The sequence below is a fragment of the Medicago sativa genome, chromosome 8 (genome assembly GCF_051527215.1).
Source record: "Medicago sativa cultivar Bolivia chromosome 8, Bolivia_mono, whole genome shotgun sequence".
Classification (NCBI taxonomy): domain Eukaryota; kingdom Viridiplantae; phylum Streptophyta; class Magnoliopsida; order Fabales; family Fabaceae; genus Medicago; species Medicago sativa.
Genome location: NC_140756.1, coordinates 33,389,895 through 33,404,666, shown reverse-complemented (window position 1 = coordinate 33,404,666; position 14,772 = coordinate 33,389,895). Strand labels below are relative to the sequence as shown.

The 14,772-nt window shown below is 32.2% G+C and overlaps 1 protein-coding gene and 2 long non-coding RNA genes across 5 annotated transcripts in view; all 3 read left to right on the top strand.

Moving 5' to 3' along the window:
* LOC146898597 (disease resistance protein RGA2-like) overlaps positions 1 to 14,772 on the top strand; it is a 40,843-nt gene that overhangs the window by 22,906 nt on the left and 3,165 nt on the right. The window lies entirely within an intron of this gene.
* Positions 41 to 6,706, top strand: LOC146898599 (uncharacterized). Its single transcript, XR_015021145.1, has 7 exons — positions 41 to 980; positions 1,635 to 1,767; positions 2,982 to 3,075; positions 3,343 to 4,164; positions 4,819 to 4,951; positions 6,219 to 6,312; positions 6,580 to 6,706. It is a non-coding gene; the product is annotated as an uncharacterized LOC146898599 (long non-coding RNA).
* Positions 8,048 to 12,828, top strand: LOC146898598 (uncharacterized). Its single transcript, XR_015021146.1, has 5 exons — positions 8,048 to 8,188; positions 9,456 to 9,549; positions 9,817 to 10,638; positions 11,293 to 11,425; positions 12,693 to 12,828. It is a non-coding gene; the product is annotated as an uncharacterized LOC146898598 (long non-coding RNA).

The window sequence follows — 14,772 nt, the reverse complement described above, 5'->3', positions numbered from 1 at the left end:
TAGGGGTGTTTCAATTTGGTATCAGAGCAGGTCGATTCAGATCGTGCCTTGGGACATTAAAAATTCAATAAAAAAGGCAGTGGGACCATTGGGTTCCGGATGTTTATTCTAAATGTTATATCTACCTGACCTGATCAACTCAGACTAGTATATGACAGTTAGAACAAATGTCTGAGAGCTGAATAGGACCTGGGAGGAATGAAGTACGCGCAAAAGAAAAGTCAGGATGTCAAGTTTACAATGAATTTTGTTAAAGAAGTATTCAACACCACAAGGTGGTTGGTGAATTATCAAGATGGATATTTAATTCAGGAAGGGATAGAAATTGTAATGGGTAAGACGGAGTACTTTAATATTATTGAACGTTACTTCGTATGAGGATACTCGAATGAAATTTTAGTTGAAAAGATAGAGAAATTATTTGTGCTTATTAGCAAGTAAATCCCTAAAATTTCGAGGACGAAATTTTCTTAAGGGGGGTAGAATGTAATATCCCTCCATAAGATTTTTTTTAGCAAGGGGCAAAACTGTAATTTTACCAGTCAAGATTTTTTTTAAGTGGAAAAAATCCACAATTTTCTACATTCTTCCATTCCATTTCTCCCACAAAAAACGTTTTCCCTTTTCTCTCCTCCCTCTTGCTTCGGCCTTTCCCCCTAACCCTTCAATCTTCATCAAATTTTAACTTCAACTAACATACAAATGCATAAAATGAACCCTTGATGTATTAATGAGCTTAAGCAAGTTTTGTTTTATCCATTCTTACTCTTGTCGACCGAGCCTTCCTCCATCCTGGGTCGCTGAAAGTTCTGCAAAATCAGACTTGAAATGGAACTTGCATGCTTGAATGGGATGATGATTATGCTTGGTTTGGTGATTAAAATCAAGTAGAAAAAGGGAAAAAAAAAATTCCAAAACAGAAGCTTGGGTGCTAGAGAATTGGTTGGGAGCTTGTGAAAGAATTCAAATTAATTAGCAAGGTGAGTTTCTTCCTTTAGGTTTGAAATTGATTGTACGGAGTTGAAATTGTTGATTAACGTGATTAATTTAGTGTTATGCTTTAAATGGGAATTGTTAACTATGAATTTGGGAAATTAGTGATCACTATGTTGAGGTGTTCATAATATTGTTGTTGTTGGGCTGAATTGGAAATCAAAGTTAATGGTAGTTGGATTATGTTAAAAATTGAGAAAAAAGGGAAATTTAACCATTTAATTTCGTATAGACCTGCTGTCAGAAAAATTGACGTAAATGCATGTACAAGCATTGTTTTTGAGTGGGAATAAAACCATTGGAAAATAGACACAATTTAATATGAAATAGGCTCTGGAAAAACTTAATTTCGTTATGCTATGACTGAGAAAATTAAGGTAGAAGTCTGAGTTGCCGAAGTGAAAATCTGCACTGTTGTGTTGGAATGTTTCTGTCATATCTTTTTGTACACACATCATTCTGGATTGGGACTTGGACCATTTGAAAGTAGACAAAATTTAACATTAAGTAGAATTTGGAATGGTTTAATTAAGTTATGTTATGATGGAGAAAACTGAATTACAAGTTTCAGTTGTTGAATCGAAAATCTGCACTAATGTGGATTGGAATGTTCATGTTACAATATTCGTTTCGCCGGCTAGAATGAAAGGATAAGGACTGAAGCGGAGGTTATAAACTAAGGTTTACGAGCAAGAGAAAAGGGTTGACGGGAAAGCAATGGTAGGAGCTTTGAATTTCGGCAAAAGTTATTGAGAGAATTCAGAATTTGTCATGGTGAGTTCCTTTAGTTAGTAAACCCACCTTTGGGTAGTAAATTATATCATTAGAATTGTTAATGTGTGATTATAAATTATTAGAATAAGTTGACATAATTATAGCATGATTATTATGCCATATGAGTGGTACAATTGAAGTAGAATAAATATGAGTTAGTAGAATGACTATTCCGGAATTAGTTATCCTTATTAATGTATGTTTTAAATATCTTTGAAGTTAATAAGTATGTTGATGTTAGTATAAATGTTGGAGGAAAATTCTATTAAGACAAGTGATGTATAAAAATTATAGAAATGATTTGAAAGAAAATTTGAAATGCAATCTATGAGTAATATGTTCACATTGGATTATGGAAAGTCACAGAAAATGGAAATGATAAGAAAAATTGAAATGAGTAACATGCTCATAGAAAAAGAAAGAAAGAAAATATGAAAAATCCGTTTGCTACAACGAGAGATAATGTAGCCTATGACGTACGGGTCATAGTAATCCGTTTGCTACCACGAGAGATAATGTAGCCTATGACGTACGGGTCATAGTAATCCGTTTGCTACAACGAGAGATAATGTAGCCTATGACGTACGGGTCATAGTAACGAATGAAATATATAATCAATGATATGAAATTAAGTCAAGAATTATTCGAATAATATTTGAAAGAGAAGAGAAAATAAAATTTTCAATTATAGAACCAAGGAAAAATTCTAAGGACCCTCCAACATGAATACTAACATAGCATACACATGTTAACATGAAAGTTATGTTAGAATGATTAGAGAAATATTTCATAGACATTATACCAAAAGTTGGAGAAATTTTAGTTATGGAACTTCGACTTAGTTAGCCGAAACTAGTTGTTATCGGTAAAGGATCAGAGACATACTCAGATAAGTATGTCAAAGTATAAGTTATATCAGAATACGATATATTGGATATATGATTGTGTTTATTGATATGAATATGGTGACTATGTTTATGTTTAAAGTTACGAGTATGATTATGTTTATTATATAATCAAAGTAGTATTTTAGACAGCGATTCTAGTTATCCCCTAATCGCTGAGTTATGCTTAATGAAATCCTATAAACCCGAAATGGGTTAAGATTAGAAACAGATGGCGATCCTAGGTTCCCCGAGATTGCCTACAACCTAGGATAGGTGGAACTCACTGAGACATCTCGTCTCACCCCAATTCCTTTTTATTTATTTCAGATATACGAGTTATTATACGACATGATGGTTCTTGTTGAAGAAGTAGCTGGATAATATAAAGTATACGTCAGTGGTACCATTTCTGAGTTAACAGGTGATGAATTCTATGATTTGCTCAGAAATTTTTTATTTATTTATTGTAATTTTAATGTACCCGATACCAAGTATAACACTCATGCTAGATATCCTAGGTAATTTTCTAGTAGGGGTGTTTCAATTTGGTATCAGAGCAGGTCGATTCAGATCGTGCCTTGGGACATTAAAAATTCAATAAAAAAGGCAGTGGGACCATTGGGTTCCGGATGTTTATTCTAAATGTTATATCTACCTGACCTGATCAACTCAGACTAGTATATGACAGTTAGAACAAATGTCTGAGAGCTGAATAGGACCTGGGAGGAATGAAGTACGCGCAAAAGAAAAGTCAGGATGTCAAGTTTACAATGAATTTTGTTAAAGAAGTATTCAACACCACAAGGTGGTTGGTGAATTATCAAGATGGATATTTAATTCAGGAAGGGATAGAAATTGTAATGGGTAAGACGGAGTACTTTAATATTATTGAACGTTACTTCGTATGAGGATACTCGAATGAAATTTTAGTTGAAAAGATAGAGAAATTATTTGTGCTTATTAGCAAGTAAATCCCTAAAATTTCGAGGACGAAATTTTCTTAAGGGGGGTAGAATGTAATATCCCTCCATAAGATTTTTTTTAGCAAGGGGCAAAACTGTAATTTTACCAGTCAAGATTTTTTTTAAGTGGAAAAAATCCACAATTTTCTACATTCTTCCATTCCATTTCTCCCACAAAAAACGTTTTCCCTTTTCTCTCCTCCCTCTTGCTTCGGCCTTTCCCCCTAACCCTTCAATCTTCATCAAATTTTAACTTCAACTAACATACAAATGCATAAAATGAACCCTTGATGTATTAATGAGCTTAAGCAAGTTTTGTTTTATCCATTCTTACTCTTGTCGACCGAGCCTTCCTCCATCCTGGGTCGCTGAAAGTTCTGCAAAATCAGACTTGAAATGGAACTTGCATGCTTGAATGGGATGATGATTATGCTTGGTTTGGTGATTAAAATCAAGTAGAAAAAGGGAAAAAAAAAATTCCAAAACAGAAGCTTGGGTGCTAGAGAATTGGTTGGGAGCTTGTGAAAGAATTCAAATTAATTAGCAAGGTGAGTTTCTTCCTTTAGGTTTGAAATTGATTGTACGGAGTTGAAATTGTTGATTAACGTGATTAATTTAGTGTTATGCTTTAAATGGGAATTGTTAACTATGAATTTGGGAAATTAGTGATCACTATGTTGAGGTGTTCATAATATTGTTGTTGTTGGGCTGAATTGGAAATCAAAGTTAATGGTAGTTGGATTATGTTAAAAATTGAGAAAAAAGGGAAATTTAACCATTTAATTTCGTATAGACCTGCTGTCAGAAAAATTGACGTAAATGCATGTACAAGCATCGTTTTTGAGTGGGAATAAAACCATTGGAAAATAGACACAATTTAATATGAAATAGGCTCTGGAAAAACTTAATTTCGTTATGCTATGACTGAGAAAATTAAGGTAGAAGTCTGAGTTGCCGAAGTGAAAATCTGCACTGTTGTGTTGGAATGTTTCTGTCATATCTTTTTGTACACACATCATTCTGGATTGGGACTTGGACCATTTGAAAGTAGACAAAATTTAACATTAAGTAGAATTTGGAATGGTTTAATTAAGTTATGTTATGATGGAGAAAACTGAATTACAAGTTTCAGTTGTTGAATCGAAAATCTGCACTAATGTGGATTGGAATGTTCATGTTACAATATTCGTTTCGCCGGCTAGAATGAAAGGATAAGGACTGAAGCGGAGGTTATAAACTAAGGTTTACGAGCAAGAGAAAAGGGTTGACGGGAAAGCAATGGTAGGAGCTTTGAATTTCGGCAAAAGTTATTGAGAGAATTCAGAATTTGTCATGGTGAGTTCCTTTAGTTAGTAAACCCACCTTTGGGTAGTAAATTATATCATTAGAATTGTTAATGTGTGATTATAAATTATTAGAATAAGTTGACATAATTATAGCATGATTATTATGCCATATGAGTGGTACAATTGAAGTAGAATAAATATGAGTTAGTAGAATGACTATTCCGGAATTAGTTATCCTTATTAATGTATGTTTTAAATATCTTTGAAGTTAATAAGTATGTTGATGTTAGTATAAATGTTGGAGGAAAATTCTATTAAGACAAGTGATGTATAAAAATTATAGAAATGATTTGAAAGAAAATTTGAAATGCAATCTATGAGTAATATGTTCACATTGGATTATGGAAAGTCACAGAAAATGGAAATGATAAGAAAAATTGAAATGAGTAACATGCTCATAGAAAAAGAAAGAAAGAAAATATGAAAAATCCGTTTGCTACAACGAGAGATAATGTAGCCTATGACGTACGGGTCATAGTAATCCGTTTGCTACCACGAGAGATAATGTAGCCTATGACGTACGGGTCATAGTAATCCGTTTGCTACAACGAGAGATAATGTAGCCTATGACGTACGGGTCATAGTAATCCGTTTGCTACAACGAGAGATAATGTAGCCTATGACGTACGGGTCATAGTAACGAATGAAATATATAATCAATGATATGAAATTAAGTCAAGAATTATTCGAATAATATTTGAAAGAGAAGAGAAAATAAAATTTTCAATTATAGAACCAAGGAAAAATTCTAAGGACCCTCCAACATGAATACTAACATAGCATACACATGTTAACATGAAAGTTATGTTAGAATGATTAGAGAAATATTTCATAGACATTATACCAAAAGTTGGAGAAATTTTAGTTATGGAACTTCGACTTAGTTAGCCGAAACTAGTTGTTATCGGTAAAGGATCAGAGACATACTCAGATAAGTATGTCAAAGTATAAGTTATATCAGAATACGATATATTGGATATATGATTGTGTTTATTGATATGAATATGGTGACTATGTTTATGTTTAAAGTTACGAGTATGATTATGTTTATTATATAATCAAAGTAGTATTTTAGACAGCGATTCTAGTTATCCCCTAATCGCTGAGTTATGCTTAATGAAATCCTATAAACCCGAAATGGGTTAAGATTAGAAACAGATGGCGATCCTAGGTTCCCCGAGATTGCCTACAACCTAGGATAGGTGGAACTCACTGAGACATCTCGTCTCACCCCAATTCCTTTTTATTTATTTCAGATATACGAGTTATTATACGACATGATGGTTCTTGTTGAAGAAGTAGCTGGATAATATAAAGTATACGTCAGTGGTACCATTTCTGAGTTAACAGGTGATGAATTCTATGATTTGCTCAGAAATTTTTTATTTATTTATTGTAATTTTAATGTACCCGATACCAAGTATAACACTCATGCTAGATATCCTAGGTAATTTTCTAGTAGGGGTGTTTCAATTTGGTATCAGAGCAGGTCGATTCAGATCGTGCCTTGGGACATTAAAAATTCAATAAAAAAGGCAGTGGGACCATTGGGTTCCGGATGTTTATTCTAAATGTTATATCTACCTGACCTGATCAACTCAGACTAGTATATGACAGTTAGAACAAATGTCTGAGAGCTGAATAGGACCTGGGAGGAATGAAGTACGCGCAAAAGAAAAGTCAGGATGTCAAGTTTACAATGAATTTTGTTAAAGAAGTATTCAACACCACAAGGTGGTTGGTGAATTATCAAGATGGATATTTAATTCAGGAAGGGATAGAAATTGTAATGGGTAAGACGGAGTACTTTAATATTATTGAACGTTACTTCGTATGAGGATACTCGAATGAAATTTTAGTTGAAAAGATAGAGAAATTATTTGTGCTTATTAGCAAGTAAATCCCTAAAATTTCGAGGACGAAATTTTCTTAAGGGGGGTAGAATGTAATATCCCTCCATAAGATTTTTTTTAGCAAGGGGCAAAACTGTAATTTTACCAGTCAAGATTTTTTTTAAGTGGAAAAAATCCACAATTTTCTACATTCTTCCATTCCATTTCTCCCACAAAAAACGTTTTCCCTTTTCTCTCCTCCCTCTTGCTTCGGCCTTTCCCCCTAACCCTTCAATCTTCATCAAATTTTAACTTCAACTAACATACAAATGCATAAAATGAACCCTTGATGTATTAATGAGCTTAAGCAAGTTTTGTTTTATCCATTCTTACTCTTGTCGACCGAGCCTTCCTCCATCCTGGGTCGCTGAAAGTTCTGCAAAATCAGACTTGAAATGGAACTTGCATGCTTGAATGGGATGATGATTATGCTTGGTTTGGTGATTAAAATCAAGTAGAAAAAGGGAAAAAAAAAATTCCAAAACAGAAGCTTGGGTGCTAGAGAATTGGTTGGGAGCTTGTGAAAGAATTCAAATTAATTAGCAAGGTGAGTTTCTTCCTTTAGGTTTGAAATTGATTGTACGGAGTTGAAATTGTTGATTAACGTGATTAATTTAGTGTTATGCTTTAAATGGGAATTGTTAACTATGAATTTGGGAAATTAGTGATCACTATGTTGAGGTGTTCATAATATTGTTGTTGTTGGGCTGAATTGGAAATCAAAGTTAATGGTAGTTGGATTATGTTAAAAATTGAGAAAAAAGGGAAATTTAACCATTTAATTTCGTATAGACCTGCTGTCAGAAAAATTGACGTAAATGCATGTACAAGCATCGTTTTTGAGTGGGAATAAAACCATTGGAAAATAGACACAATTTAATATGAAATAGGCTCTGGAAAAACTTAATTTCGTTATGCTATGACTGAGAAAATTAAGGTAGAAGTCTGAGTTGCCGAAGTGAAAATCTGCACTGTTGTGTTGGAATGTTTCTGTCATATCTTTTTGTACACACATCATTCTGGATTGGGACTTGGACCATTTGAAAGTAGACAAAATTTAACATTAAGTAGAATTTGGAATGGTTTAATTAAGTTATGTTATGATGGAGAAAACTGAATTACAAGTTTCAGTTGTTGAATCGAAAATCTGCACTAATGTGGATTGGAATGTTCATGTTACAATATTCGTTTCGCCGGCTAGAATGAAAGGATAAGGACTGAAGCGGAGGTTATAAACTAAGGTTTACGAGCAAGAGAAAAGGGTTGACGGGAAAGCAATGGTAGGAGCTTTGAATTTCGGCAAAAGTTATTGAGAGAATTCAGAATTTGTCATGGTGAGTTCCTTTAGTTAGTAAACCCACCTTTGGGTAGTAAATTATATCATTAGAATTGTTAATGTGTGATTATAAATTATTAGAATAAGTTGACATAATTATAGCATGATTATTATGCCATATGAGTGGTACAATTGAAGTAGAATAAATATGAGTTAGTAGAATGACTATTCCGGAATTAGTTATCCTTATTAATGTATGTTTTAAATATCTTTGAAGTTAATAAGTATGTTGATGTTAGTATAAATGTTGGAGGAAAATTCTATTAAGACAAGTGATGTATAAAAATTATAGAAATGATTTGAAAGAAAATTTGAAATGCAATCTATGAGTAATATGTTCACATTGGATTATGGAAAGTCACAGAAAATGGAAATGATAAGAAAAATTGAAATGAGTAACATGCTCATAGAAAAAGAAAGAAAGAAAATATGAAAAATCCGTTTGCTACAACGAGAGATAATGTAGCCTATGACGTACGGGTCATAGTAATCCGTTTGCTACCACGAGAGATAATGTAGCCTATGACGTACGGGTCATAGTATTCCGTTTGCTACAACGAGAGATAATGTAGCCTATGACGTACGGGTCATAGTAATCCGTTTGCTACAACGAGAGATAATGTAGCCTATGACGTACGGGTCATAGTAACGAATGAAATATATAATCAATGATATGAAATTAAGTCAAGAATTATTCGAATAATATTTGAAAGAGAAGAGAAAATAAAATTTTCAATTATAGAACCAAGGAAAAATTCTAAGGACCCTCCAACATGAATACTAACATAGCATACACATGTTAACATGAAAGTTATGTTAGAATGATTAGAGAAATATTTCATAGACATTATACCAAAAGTTGGAGAAATTTTAGTTATGGAACTTCGACTTAGTTAGCCGAAACTAGTTGTTATCGGTAAAGGATCAGAGACATACTCAGATAAGTATGTCAAAGTATAAGTTATATCAGAATACGATATATTGGATATATGATTGTGTTTATTGATATGAATATGGTGACTATGTTTATGTTTAAAGTTACGAGTATGATTATGTTTATTATATAATCAAAGTAGTATTTTAGACAGCGATTCTAGTTATCCCCTAATCGCTGAGTTATGCTTAATGAAATCCTATAAACCCGAAATGGGTTAAGATTAGAAACAGATGGCGATCCTAGGTTCCCCGAGATTGCCTACAACCTAGGATAGGTGGAACTCACTGAGACATCTCGTCTCACCCCAATTCCTTTTTATTTATTTCAGATATACGAGTTATTATACGACATGATGGTTCTTGTTGAAGAAGTAGCTGGATAATATAAAGTATACGTCAGTGGTACCATTTCTGAGTTAACAGGTGATGAATTCTATGATTTGCTCAGAAATTTTTTATTTATTTATTGTAATTTTAATGTACCCGATACCAAGTATAACACTCATGCTAGATATCCTAGGTAATTTTCTAGTAGGGGTGTTTCAATTTGGTATCAGAGCAGGTCGATTCAGATCGTGCCTTGGGACATTAAAAATTCAATAAAAAAGGCAGTGGGACCATTGGGTTCCGGATGTTTATTCTAAATGTTATATCTACCTGACCTGATCAACTCAGACTAGTATATGACAGTTAGAACAAATGTCTGAGAGCTGAATAGGACCTGGGAGGAATGAAGTACGCGCAAAAGAAAAGTCAGGATGTCAAGTTTACAATGAATTTTGTTAAAGAAGTATTCAACACCACAAGGTGGTTGGTGAATTATCAAGATGGATATTTAATTCAGGAAGGGATAGAAATTGTAATGGGTAAGACGGAGTACTTTAATATTATTGAACGTTACTTCGTATGAGGATACTCGAATGAAATTTTAGTTGAAAAGATAGAGAAATTATTTGTGCTTATTAGCAAGTAAATCCCTAAAATTTCGAGGACGAAATTTTCTTAAGGGGGGTAGAATGTAATATCCCTCCATAAGATTTTTTTTAGCAAGGGGCAAAACTGTAATTTTACCAGTCAAGATTTTTTTTAAGTGGAAAAAATCCACAATTTTCTACATTCTTCCATTCCATTTCTCCCACAAAAAACGTTTTCCCTTTTCTCTCCTCCCTCTTGCTTCGGCCTTTCCCCCTAACCCTTCAATCTTCATCAAATTTTAACTTCAACTAACATACAAATGCATAAAATGAACCCTTGATGTATTAATGAGCTTAAGCAAGTTTTGTTTTATCCATTCTTACTCTTGTCGACCGAGCCTTCCTCCATCCTGGGTCGCTGAAAGTTCTGCAAAATCAGACTTGAAATGGAACTTGCATGCTTGAATGGGATGATGATTATGCTTGGTTTGGTGATTAAAATCAAGTAGAAAAAGGGAAAAAAAAAATTCCAAAACAGAAGCTTGGGTGCTAGAGAATTGGTTGGGAGCTTGTGAAAGAATTCAAATTAATTAGCAAGGTGAGTTTCTTCCTTTAGGTTTGAAATTGATTGTACGGAGTTGAAATTGTTGATTAACGTGATTAATTTAGTGTTATGCTTTAAATGGGAATTGTTAACTATGAATTTGGGAAATTAGTGATCACTATGTTGAGGTGTTCATAATATTGTTGTTGTTGGGCTGAATTGGAAATCAAAGTTAATGGTAGTTGGATTATGTTAAAAATTGAGAAAAAAGGGAAATTTAACCATTTAATTTCGTATAGACCTGCTGTCAGAAAAATTGACGTAAATGCATGTACAAGCATCGTTTTTGAGTGGGAATAAAACCATTGGAAAATAGACACAATTTAATATGAAATAGGCTCTGGAAAAACTTAATTTCGTTATGCTATGACTGAGAAAATTAAGGTAGAAGTCTGAGTTGCCGAAGTGAAAATCTGCACTGTTGTGTTGGAATGTTTCTGTCATATCTTTTTGTACACACATCATTCTGGATTGGGACTTGGACCATTTGAAAGTAGACAAAATTTAACATTAAGTAGAATTTGGAATGGTTTAATTAAGTTATGTTATGATGGAGAAAACTGAATTACAAGTTTCAGTTGTTGAATCGAAAATCTGCACTAATGTGGATTGGAATGTTCATGTTACAATATTCGTTTCGCCGGCTAGAATGAAAGGATAAGGACTGAAGCGGAGGTTATAAACTAAGGTTTACGAGCAAGAGAAAAGGGTTGACGGGAAAGCAATGGTAGGAGCTTTGAATTTCGGCAAAAGTTATTGAGAGAATTCAGAATTTGTCATGGTGAGTTCCTTTAGTTAGTAAACCCACCTTTGGGTAGTAAATTATATCATTAGAATTGTTAATGTGTGATTATAAATTATTAGAATAAGTTGACATAATTATAGCATGATTATTATGCCATATGAGTGGTACAATTGAAGTAGAATAAATATGAGTTAGTAGAATGACTATTCCGGAATTAGTTATCCTTATTAATGTATGTTTTAAATATCTTTGAAGTTAATAAGTATGTTGATGTTAGTATAAATGTTGGAGGAAAATTCTATTAAGACAAGTGATGTATAAAAATTATAGAAATGATTTGAAAGAAAATTTGAAATGCAATCTATGAGTAATATGTTCACATTGGATTATGGAAAGTCACAGAAAATGGAAATGATAAGAAAAATTGAAATGAGTAACATGCTCATAGAAAAAGAAAGAAAGAAAATATGAAAAATCCGTTTGCTACAACGAGAGATAATGTAGCCTATGACGTACGGGTCATAGTAATCCGTTTGCTACCACGAGAGATAATGTAGCCTATGACGTACGGGTCATAGTAATCCGTTTGCTACAACGAGAGATAATGTAGCCTATGACGTACGGGTCATAGTAATCCGTTTGCTACAACGAGAGATAATGTAGCCTATGACGTACGGGTCATAGTAACGAATGAAATATATAATCAATGATATGAAATTAAGTCAAGAATTATTCGAATAATATTTGAAAGAGAAGAGAAAATAAAATTTTCAATTATAGAACCAAGGAAAAATTCTAAGGACCCTCCAACATGAATACTAACATAGCATACACATGTTAACATGAAAGTTATGTTAGAATGATTAGAGAAATATTTCATAGACATTATACCAAAAGTTGGAGAAATTTTAGTTATGGAACTTCGACTTAGTTAGCCGAAACTAGTTGTTATCGGTAAAGGATCAGAGACATACTCAGATAAGTATGTCAAAGTATAAGTTATATCAGAATACGATATATTGGATATATGATTGTGTTTATTGATATGAATATGGTGACTATGTTTATGTTTAAAGTTACGAGTATGATTATGTTTATTATATAATCAAAGTAGTATTTTAGACAGCGATTCTAGTTATCCCCTAATCGCTGAGTTATGCTTAATGAAATCCTATAAACCCGAAATGGGTTAAGATTAGAAACAGATGGCGATCCTAGGTTCCCCGAGATTGCCTACAACCTAGGATAGGTGGAACTCACTGAGACATCTCGTCTCACCCCAATTCCTTTTTATTTATTTCAGATATACGAGTTATTATACGACATGATGGTTCTTGTTGAAGAAGTAGCTGGATAATATAAAGTATACGTCAGTGGTACCATTTCTGAGTTAACAGGTGATGAATTCTATGATTTGCTCAGAAATTTTTTATTTATTTATTGTAATTTTAATGTACCCGATACCAAGTATAACACTCATGCTAGATATCCTAGGTAATTTTCTAGTAGGGGTGTTTCAATGAATATATGAAATTTAAAAGTGAGAGCAGGGGCGGATCTAGACATTTGATACATGTGGGGCTAAAATAGTCCCTCAATGTATCAAAATTTTAAATTGTATCTGATTGTACGCATACTTACTTATTGTCACTTGAGGGACTATCATGACTATTTATTACACATTCAATGACCAAAATAGCTATGACCCTTTTTTATAATATATATATATATATATATATATATATATATATATATATATATAAACAGGGAAGTGGCATGTGGGGCTTTAGCCCCACATAGCCTATAGATCCGCCCCTGAGTAAGAGTCAGAGGAAGGTCAAGGAAAGATGAATACAATGAACTTTTTCCAATGATCATTCTTCATAGAATCTAACAACTTTGGCTCAACCTTTGGTGGGAGAGAGCTTGATAGGATCACTACCAATAATTCTACAAGGATTTGTTAAAGATTGGACTTTAAATCCTCTAAAAAAAGATTTGAACACAAAATATTTTAGAAAAAGATTTGTTAGCAGTATATTAAATATTAATAAGTAGGGTTCTCACTGTTCATAGTTCGTTCCTGCATTGTTTAGTTTTTCTCAACCTCTCTCAGCCCTCTGCATCAGACTTTAGAATTAACCTGTAATTTTTTTTTGAAGGCTGTAATTTTTTTTCTTTTTCTTTCATGTTACAACTAATTAAAGTCGATTAATTTTATGGATTTTATTTGACTTTGCTGGTTTATAAGTGATTATAATTCAAAAATAATTATGTTATATGCATTGACGATATTTTGTTTATAAATCAATATATCAATAATTTCCATTAATATTTAAAAATTTAAAATTTTTAATCAAAATTATACAAACAAACATAATAAAATAATCACATGCGTTGGCGCAGTAGAAAGAGCGGACATACGAGCACGATAGTGCCTGTCTTTCCGCTAGTATGGTATAGATATATTTATATATAGTATCAATACCAATTATATTCTTAAATAACTTTTTTCTATAATAAAGATCGTTGTTGGTGTCATTAAAAAAATAAGATTACTCCTTCAAAAAAAAATTAGATTATATTATTTTGTTATATTGTTTTTTTTTAGGGAATTATTTTGTTATATTGTTGGCGTCATTGAAATAAATAATAATGATTAGTTTGGTATGTTATAACTTGAAAGCAACAAACATTTATATTTTTAGTTTTAATCCAAATCAAAATTTCATAAAAAAAAACACCGCTAATCAGTTTCAAACGTCAGCGCAATAAAAAGAGTGGAAAGACAAAAACATGAGTGTTTGTCTTTTTGCTAGTTAAAAATAACAAAAATGGGGACCGTTGTAGTGTTAATGTCTAGTGTTTCTTTGTTTGGTGCATATTTGACTCATATAGACCAACAAATATGGATGCATTTGTTTGTTTATCATAAGAAAATAAGTTTTTAAAAAATAATCTAGTTTGTTTAATAAAACTATATATTATAAAAATTTTGTTACAAAATAACTTCAATATTTTTTGTTACCAAAGACTAAAAAATTTAAAAAATATGTAGCGATGTCAAATGATTAGGATAAAACAAAATTCTATTTTTTTTTGCCACTAACTTTCATAAATAAAGAATAAATAAAAGATATGATTAGAATATTTTAAAATATTTGTTGAGATATTTGTGCTACATAAATATTAAAAAAAAAAACTCCCACTAACTTTCATAAATGAAGAATAAATAAAAGATATGATTAGAATATTTTAAAATATTTGTTGAGATATTTGTGCTACATAAATATTAAAAAAAAAACTCCAATTAAATATCGATTTGATAAAATCAAAATAATATATTTTTCCAAAAAAAAAAATCAAAATTATCTCCCACGTGC